The sequence below is a fragment of the Harpegnathos saltator genome, unplaced genomic scaffold (assembly GCF_003227715.2).
Source record: "Harpegnathos saltator strain DR-91 unplaced genomic scaffold, Hsal_v8.6 scaffold113, whole genome shotgun sequence".
Lineage (NCBI taxonomy): Eukaryota > Metazoa > Arthropoda > Insecta > Hymenoptera > Formicidae > Harpegnathos > Harpegnathos saltator.
Genome location: NW_020229888.1, coordinates 361,981 through 372,147, shown reverse-complemented (window position 1 = coordinate 372,147; position 10,167 = coordinate 361,981).

The following is a 10,167-nucleotide window of genomic DNA, read 5'->3' as shown; positions in this document are numbered from 1 at the left end:
GCCGCCGCCGCCGCCGCTGCTGCTACCACAACCGCAGGTGGTGCGTGAGATTTACGAAAACGTAGACGAAGACAATCGTTCCTTCGTCATGTCCACGTCGTTGCGTAAAGATAGGTTCGGGCGCGTGTACGAACGCGTCGATTCGGATGCTTCGTTTCTATCGCGATTGAATAAGTACGGTAGAAACGGCGACGGGAACGATAACAACAACAACAATAACAATAACAACTCGTCACCGGCTTCGTCTGTAACGTCGTGCGACGTTCTCTCCACCATATCATTTTTTCGCCTCTACATTAAAAGGCCAGCGAGACATATAGGTAGATTCAACCATAGAGGGTAATTGTTACTATTAAAATTTATCGATAAAAGTTCATATCTTTTAAAATAATAATAATTTTAGAAAATCGCGCGGTGCGATTTAAGGCTCCTTCAAAGTATTACAAATTGTGTCCTAGTGGAATTTCTGTAAAATTGATAGTTTAGAAGTTACGGCTATTTGAATGTCTCGACCAATCAGGAAAAGGCATGTTTTTCTCAGTAACTATAAGGCCTAGAAGAAAAATCTTAATTGCTAACAATAGCATTAAAAGACCTCTATTTAACGACCATATTAACATTTTGAAAAACATTAACAATTAATAAGAAACCAACAATGTTACTTACCAGTAGACTTCAGAAAATTCTAAAATTCATACGCAGGGACTATTGGGACATCAGTAATGCGTACCTTCCGTGAAAATTAAGAAAAGTCAATTTAAAATATTTTTAACACCTACGTACATAGAGAACATTTTAGTGAAACATAAGCAAATGTCAAAACCTCAGAATATTAATTACAAAAGGAAATAATGCCAAACGAAAACAATTAATTCTTGCCCACAAACAGAGAATCCTTCTGACAGTACATTCTCAAAATTTGGTAATTTTTACTTAAAATTTAATAAACCTCATTTATTTAAGTTCAGGGGTCGTTTAAATACCCTATTTAGCTTGGAAATCCACCATTTTTGCCTTGGTCACGTTTAAATACTTTATTTAATTTAATTTAAGCCTTCTGTCCACGTTCAAGCTCCTCTTAAATATTGCACTCTTTTAAATTCGTTCGTACAGTACAACGGCTTGAACTCATCACTAATAATAAAAATTAATTGTTCATCGAATCTTCTATTACCATAAGCTTCTATAAGGTCTAAAAGTCGGTAATTTATACATAAGAACCGTTTATAACAATTGTTAATTAATTACCGACGCCAATAATAACGAAACCTACCCAAGGGATCTATCTTACCGACATACGTAAGTAGAGAGCCCTATGGTAGAACTCAGCCTTGCCGAGAAACATTAATTTAACAACAGTAATAATAAGGATCCCTGTAATAAGAAATCCTAATTTTCCAGTTAACAATATTATAAATCTCTACACTCTAAAACCCACTGTTAACAATATGCATTTCTTATAATAATTCTTAATAACCACATTTAAACATTAATAACAAATATCTCTTTTATTATAACACATGCATATTGTCTTTATAAAAATCATAACTAATTAACATTATAACTTTCTATTACACTATTCATATAATACTAAATTAGGCGTATATTATAACCTTAAGAACCACACATATATAATATTAACCATTTCTTTTTATTAAATTATAATATTATAAGGCATAAATAATTACGAGCACATATAAATTAATAAGTCAGACTGGCGACAGGAAGTCTCAAAGATAAGGCACGCACGCAGCCGGGCCACCGAAGGTGCTCTGGAATCCCCGAGTAACCCGAGCCCATATCAGGTAACATAGGGCATCCTGTTGACCACGCTCCTTATCACATCCGGCGGCGCGCCGAGATGTCTCGATGCCCCGTCAGCATCACGCCACTCAGTCCCACTCTGAAAAACCTTGAACGCTCCTACTCTGGATCCCTCTCGTATAATCCCATTACTCCTACCATATAGCCTATCCCACTCTTGAGTTCCATTGTCCGGACCGAACGAGGCCCCGGGAGCAGCTCCCACCGCAGAGTCGACATCGGAAGTTCATACAGTACAGACGTGCCTCTTAGGAGTGCCTCCAAGACATCTTTGTTAATTTGACGCAAAGAGGAAAAGTGTCTCTGAGCGACCGTGCCACCACGGACAACGGTCGTCTCGCATAAGAGCCTCTTCCTACGCTCCTTCAGAGCCTTTGCCTTGTGCTATTCAAAATCTGGAAGATTTCTTAGGAAACTTGCCAGAACATCCACGGTGTTTTATAATACTCAAAGTGTGCGGATAAGTCGACTCCCCGCTCGAGTTGTGCCGTGGCTAGAGTGGTCCCAACAGTATTGAGAGTATTCTGGAATAAAAAAAGCCTGTTCTTTGAGATTTCTCTGCAAAAGTCTGAGCTACTGAAATAAATAGTAAGTATATAATATTTTAATGCACAACACTCACATACACCGCGTTTCGCGCAAGTGAAATACAATCGCGATCTAAGCCTTAGGAACATTGTTACGCGAGTGAACCAGTGACGTTTCACCATACGTCAAGTCGAATTATTTAACAGATACCATAGCGTCACGCTGAAATTTTCGTTCATGTCGGTTCGTAACTGCCTTACATAAGGACCATTCATTATAATCCGAATAGTGTATTATCTACGTTTAGTTTGTCAAACCGCTCTTAGAATTTCGTTCCGATTTCCTTAGGATACGCTATACAAGCTAGTATATATATAAAGGGAGAGAGAGAGAGACAATCTTCAGATTCTTCTTTTTCTAAATCGTGATTACGAAACCCCAGCGTCTGTCAACGCAGTGAACTACGCTCACACACTTATTATTCCCTTTCCATTCCTCCTTGCGGGCGCATGACATCGGTGCTAAGCACAGGGTTACGCGCGCACGGCATCGGTGCCAAGCACAGAGCCGTATTGGTATAGTCAGAATCCTTATCAGCAGTGGCATCCCACCACTCTGACATCGTCTCCAGGCGAATTCCTTACGCCGGAGACTCTGCTTTGAAAATCTGCTTACTCCAACCTCCTAGACCTTCACCTCGTTAATAGACATTGAATAAAAATAAAAATTACAATTATCTCGTAACAAGGACTCACAGAGACGTTCCTTCATGTTAGCCTTCTATCTATCTCTCTCACTAGCTATTTTAGTTATAAGACATTTATATGCCTTTATAATTTCATGTATAATTATGTACTTGATATAATATTCCCACTGTTTCCACTGTAACCTGCACTTGCACATATAAAATATACTGCGTTCTGCTATTATCTATGCTGCTACCATTATCCGTAAAGACTATTCTATATTAAACAATCAAGTTACTAAGGTTTCAGATTAATAATACTTTTACAATCTCATTGTTTATTTAGACGAAAGTATATTTTTAATAACGACAAGATCTTGACATTATCCATTATAAAAGCTGGAATAATATAAATCATTTCATGAAGTGCATCCTTCCCCACTCACATATATATATGTATATGCATTTATTGAATTGTAACTGATTTTATTGTGTATGTGTAGACGTGTGCCATTGCATCGGCATACGCCTTAATTACCTCACTGTGTTACTTGCTATTGTACAATTCCATTAAAATCACCGATTTTCATGTACAACGAACATATGCCATTGCATCGGCATACAATCCTTCAATATTTTCTACTAAGCATTTTAATTTTATGCAGCATCCTTGTTTTATCGGCAGCCTTTTTCCTCTTATTCGAGCATTTTCTTGAAAGGAAGATATTAAGCATTCATAAATCTTTGTCCTTTTTATTCAGTTACTTAAATCAATTGGTGCCATAACATCTCTTGCCAGAGGAATTTATAGTTCATTAACCATTAAATCTGAATCTTACATTATTAAGCATAGATCTTGCTCACTTTTAGGGAAGCGCCTTACTGGAGCTACCCGCCTCTATCCTTGTCCAGACTGAGGAGCGCCTTACGGGTGCCTCTCGGCTCAAGCATCCTATCCATCCCGTCCAACTCATAAGACCACCCCTTTTCCATCAAGATCAGGAAATTTAACTTGTGAATTAATAACCTGTACAGTGCTTAGCATCCTTCAATCTCAGGGGCGCAGCTGACAGCCGCCACCCGCCTCAATTATCCTTCTCCTACAATCCGCATAACCTAACCCTGCCAAAGCATGGTAGTAAGCATTAATTATTAGTACTTTTACAGTACTCTGGCAACGGATAACTAAAGTCACAAGAGTCCTTTTCACTCAATAATTACTTTTATCAATTGCTATTTTAACTTGTCCGACCAAAAATGTTATTCTTCAACTCAATCCGTTAGATGCCAAATAAACATCGCGGGGGCGTTAAACAGAAGGCAAGGCAGCTACGTAAGGAAGCTTGCCGACGAGCGGCCCTGTTGTCTCAACACATGGACCCCACCAAACCCCGTATAATACAAGATATCACGGGGCACGATCTAGTTCCTCCATCGTACGTCAAGTTTTTATTACAAAACAGACTCATAAACACATTGTTACGTCCCGGTCGGCCGCGGCTGCGATGCTAGGCTGCAGGTGCTCGGGCCTGGACGCGGGGCTAGATCGCAATTTTTGGGTCAAATGAATCGCGTGATTCTCCCCAGGGATACGCGCGATCTGTCGGGCTCGACACGATGTTCCGCGGAGTATAGAGCAAATGGCACTCACCAGTTCCTTTAATCCAATGTAATAATCTGGCACACCTGTGTCATGGAGTTGCGCACGTGCCCACGAAGCTGTTCGAGGGTCGGAGTTTTCTCGTTACAGGTGCGGAGGGTGTGAGGCGGGGTAGATGCTCCGTAGTAGTAGTGCAGGATCTCTGCACGCAGTTGACGGTAGAAGGCAGGCCTCGGGTCTCGTGGCGAGAATCCGCGTCGAATGATCGGTAGTCGCGGATGGGTGTCACAATCGATCTTGCTAACACTGTATGATTTGCGGGCGGTAGCTTTCGGGCGCTCTGGCACGGGCGACTGAGGAGATTCTGGAGAGCGAGGGGGTTCAGTGGAACGAGGATGCCCCTTGTCGGGAGCGGAGTTGGTGGGTTCGACACCTAGGTAAGGGTGGTACGCTTGTCCGTGCTTTAGTTGGTATTCTAATTTTTTGATGAATTTCTTACGACCACCCCTGCGTACAGGGCGCATTTGGAATCACTCCCGTGACTCCGGCCAGCTGTATTCGTGTGGTTAATTCGGAGTTCCCTATTCTGTCAGGCGGTGCGATCGGGTCGCAACCTATGCGCCTTCGAGTAACTAGTAGACGGTGCGATCGAGCCGCAACCTGTGCGTCTACGGATGGGCGGTGCGATCGAGCCGCAGCCTATACGCCCCTATTCTAGTGATGCGAATACCTTGAAGAATCGGCGGCCAGTTATCAGCTAGGCGATTCCAATGCGTTAGCGGTCGGGGATGGGAGGAGATGGGAGAGTGAATTTAACCTTGAATCGGCTAACAAGAGTATATTTTAACTAAATGAATACACGAAAATATTCTGAGTTAGATTTAGTAAAAATATTCTAAGTTCGTATTCACGAAAATATTCTAAGTTAAAACTCACGAAAATATTCTAAGTTAGATTTAGTGAAAATATTCTAAGTTCGTATTCACGAAAATATTCTAAGTTAAAACTCACGAAAATATTCTAAGTTAAAACTCACGAAAATATTCTAAGTTAGATTTAGTGAAAATATTCTAAGTTCGTATTCACGAAAATATTCTAAGTTAAAACTCACGAAAATATTCTAAGTTAAAACTCACGAAAATATTCTAAGTTAGATTTAGTGAAAATATTCTAAGTTCGTATTCACGAAAATATTCTAAGTTAAAACTCACGAAAATATTCTAAGTTAAAACTCACGAAAATATTCTAAGTTAGATTTAGTGAAAATATTCTAAGTTCGTATTCACGAAAATATTCTAAGTTAAAACTCACGAAAATATTCTAAGTTAGATTTAGTGAAAATATTCTAAGTTCGTATTCACGAAAATATTCTAAGTTAAAACTCACGAAAATATTCTAAGTTAGATTTAGTGAAAATATTCTAAGTTCGTATTCACGAAAATATTCTAAGTTAAAACTCACGAAAATATTCTAAGTTAGATTTAGCACTTATACTAGACCCTAGGAGGGATGGAGGAAGCACTGCACCAGATCACTGCACGACTGAGACTGCTTCTCGGGCGCTCCGCGGTCCCTGAGCTGCGGCTTTCCCGAGCCGCCGAATTTTCCTCTGGAGTGGGAAGGTAGTGGGGGTTTAGAAATTAGAACATAGAAAATTTCGGCGCGGAGGGACTTAGAAAAATTCTCGGCCGAGGGACTTAGAAAAGTTTTGGGTTGAGGGACTTAGAAAAATTTAGGGTCGAGGGACTTAGAAAAATTTTGGGTTGAGGGACTTAGAAAAATTTAGGGTCGAGGGACTTAGAAAAATTTAGGGTCGAGGGACTTAGAAAAATTTAGGGTTGAGGGACTTAGAAAAATTTATGTTCGAGGGACTTAGAAAAATTTTGTGGTGATTCCAGGGAAAGAAGAGAGAGAGAAAAAAGAATTTTGTGTGGTGCTTCCTCTTACAATTGGTAGTGCGGATGTGACACCTCCCCCCTTATTAGAAAATGTCGGTCGTCATTGAACCGACGTTTTCTGGAGATATGTATATATGTACTTATTCTAAATGTCGCTTTAATGTCTGGTTTGGCGTATTTCGCTCAGATAATTATTTAGTTCGCTGTAACTTTTTGTTGGGGCACTTGCAATTCGCGCTTCACTTTCACTGTTAGTGTCTCGTGCGTTGTCGGCTGCCTCGGTTTTGGGATGTACTAATACTTCCAAGGCTGCTTCTTCTTCTCTGGGCTGTTCGTTCTGTTGGGTCTTCCCGCGTCCTCCAAGGTGGATCAGCAGGTGGGTGAGTGAGCTCCAGATTGCGCCTAATAGGTGGAGGCTCCATCCGTATATCGAGTGGAGTGCGTAGCCTCTTATAATGGAGTCGACTACCAATTTGGCTAGTCGGATCAGGAGTATGATGCTCAAGATGCCTGCGCTCGCTGAACCGAATGTGATGAAACCTTTCCATAGGCGTGCTCCTGCGCTCTCGGCGATTTTTTCCAGAGATTCTTCGTCCAGCATATTATACAGGGAGATGGTTCCGGCTGGGACCTTTCTTCCCATGGCTCCTTGTGCTAAGGTGCTGATGATTGCAGGTTTCTCCACTGGGAACATTATGTGGTTCCTGAGTCGGTCTAGGTCGTCGGCGGAGTATATTCCGCTGGTCGCCAGGTTGGAAGGGTTTATGTACTTCCAGGTAGGCTTGGTAAGAGGTTGGATTACGGGAGGTGCGATTGATTCCACTGGTCGTGGCATCATTTTATACCAGGCCTCCTCGATATTGTACATCGGAGGTAACAACTCGTTGCATTCCCTCGGTGTGCCGGATTTGGTGAGGATGCGTGAGCGCGGTGTCAGGAAATATGAGGCGTTGTTGTAAGTTACTGGAAGTTCGTTGTAGCAACGCTCTGCTTGGCGGATTTTGCACGTGACTGGGATACATTTAATTATATATATGACTTCTCCGGAGGTCACTGCCGTGTATCCGTGGCTTTTCATTAGGCGGTGCGCCATTTCGTCCGGGGCGATGCTAGATAAGGATAGTGCGTTTTCTAGGATTTGTCTTTCCAGCGCGCATTTCTGTATCATGATGTCCTTGTAGAGTTTCGTCAGTTGGTTTTTCATGTGACGTTCGATGTAGACAAATTTGGAGTTCACGTAGGCGAACATGTCTAGGTTGTCTATTGCGATATTGGATTTTTCCTTGAAAGTCCTTCCTCTCGAGGTTTCGAGAATGAAGAGTTTTGGGTGTTCTGTGTGCATGATTTTGTACCCGCAGAGGTTTGATTCTGAGGTTTTGGCGAGGGCGAATGTTGCATCGTTGTTAGTAACTGTGTAGATGGTGGGTCCATCCCCTTGTCCGGGTGAAGGGGATAGTTTGTGCGCGAAGCCTTCGTAAAGTATATCGTATCTGTCGAAATTACAATTATCCTTGGGTGTGGATTTCCAGTATGTAGTGGTCCCGTCGGCGTCGAGGCATTCCCGGCTGGTGGCTTTGCAGCGGATTCCCGAAGGTAGTATGACTTCGTTGGCCATTATTTTGATGGGGACCAGGAAGTCTCGTAAGGTTATCCGGACGCTAGCCTGGACAATGGCGTTTTCCCACGTTCCGAATGGGTCAGTATAGGCGGCTCCTTGACAGGCGCCGTCGTTTTGTAGTGATCCAGCGAGGGTCAGACTCCGTGACGTAGTTGAGTTTCTTTTTAAACCGTCAATTAGGATATCGTTTCCCAAAATGATAGCTCCTGTTTCCTGGGACTTCCTGCAGGCTTCTTCGGAGATTTCTCTTATATAGCTCCGTTTTCCTCCGGGGACAGTGGATACATGGGACCACATTCCACAGCGGTAGATTATGCGGTCGACTTCTAGGCGGCATTGAATGGCCTCGGTGTGGGTGAAGTCGTTGAATTGCATTAGCTGTAGATAGACCTCTTCTTTCTTAGGTTCGACGTCGTCAACGTGGCATTCGGCAATGTCGGTTAATGAGAGCGATGTAATGTTTAATCCTTCTCCTCCACAGTCGTATCCCAGGAGGGAGGTTGCAGGCTCGGTTCCGAAGGCAGCGAAGAGGGCGAGGGCTTCAGGAGGTGCATCCTGGTGCGAGGCTCGTGGTGTACTGATGTGTGCCCTTCGTCGCGTCGTTCTGCCTTGTGTCCTGGTGTTAGCAGTGGGGGTTGCTGGCCTATGGTCGGAGAGGGGGGCCTTTGGCCTTATCTAGACGCAACTTATTACTATGGACGATTTTCGTCTGGTTTTCGCTTATACTAATGCGTATGTTATTATTTCGTAATACTTCTAGTACTCGGTATGGGCCCGAGTATTGGTCTCCTAGCTTACCCTTGCTGGGTTCTTTTAGTAAGTACACGCAGCTTCCTACTCTGAAGTTCTGAGGGTTTAAGTTTCGATCATAGTAGCGTTTGCTACGGGCCTTGGCTCCGCAGAGATTCTCGCGAGCGAGTTCCTGTGTGGTTTTTAGGCGATTGAACAGCGTAGTTAAGTAATCCTTGTATGTTTCGCTTAAGTTATCCTCGATAGGTGGGTCGCTAGACGGTGTTCGCACACTTTTCCCGAAGACTAGCTCGTGTGGCCTATAGGAGGTCCCTTCGTGCACGCTTGAGTTATACGAGAACATTGCGAGATTAAGGAATTCGTCCCATTCGTGTTGCGTATTGGTGTATTGCTTCAGATATTCCCACAAGACGTGGTGGCTGCGTTCTATGGACCCGTTTGATTGTGGGTGGTACGCGGTAGTCTTGCACTGGTTGATCTTAAATTTTCGGGCCACAGCCTTGATGAGGCTGTTAATGAAGTGAGAGCCTTGGTCGGTTAGAACTGCTTTTGGTGCGCCGTATAGGCAGATGAAATTGTTTACGAACGCGTCTGCTACGTCTAACGCGGAGGCTTGTCTCAGCGCGATGGCGGTGGAGTGTTTGGTTAGTAGGTCTTGTATTGTGAGGATGTAGGAATTGCCGGAGGAAGTGGTGGGGAGTGGGCCCATGATATCCATTGAGATTTTCTCGAACGCTTCCTTTGGGGTGTCCGTGATGACCATGGGCTGCTTTGTTTTTACTCTTACTAGTTTCTTTAATTGGCAACTTCTGCAGTTGCGGATGAATTCCTGTATTTCTTCCTTCAAATTGGGCCATTGATATTTTTCCTTGATGCGCAAGTACGTCTTTGTCACTCCTTTGTGTCCTCCGATCATGCTGGAATGGCATTCCTCTAGAATCCTTCTCCTATCTCCCGGGGGTGGTACTTGAATTTGGTTGTTGCATAGGAGGATTTTGGTCGGGTCGCCCTCAAATGTTTGTTGCAGCAGGTTGCGGATGGTGTCGGAAGGTACGTTTTCTAAGTCGCCCTTGCATAGTGACACGGAGTTGAGTTGAAGCTCTTGACAGACATCTCGTAGGGATTGTATGGCCTCGCGAAGGATCTCTATGTCTAGTTGCGTGATTTTACGCTCTTTGATCACCAGGGATATGATTTTTGGTTCCTTCTCCGTCGTTACACTCGCTCTTCCCAGTGTTTGGCTGCGTAACGCAGGTAGCAAGTC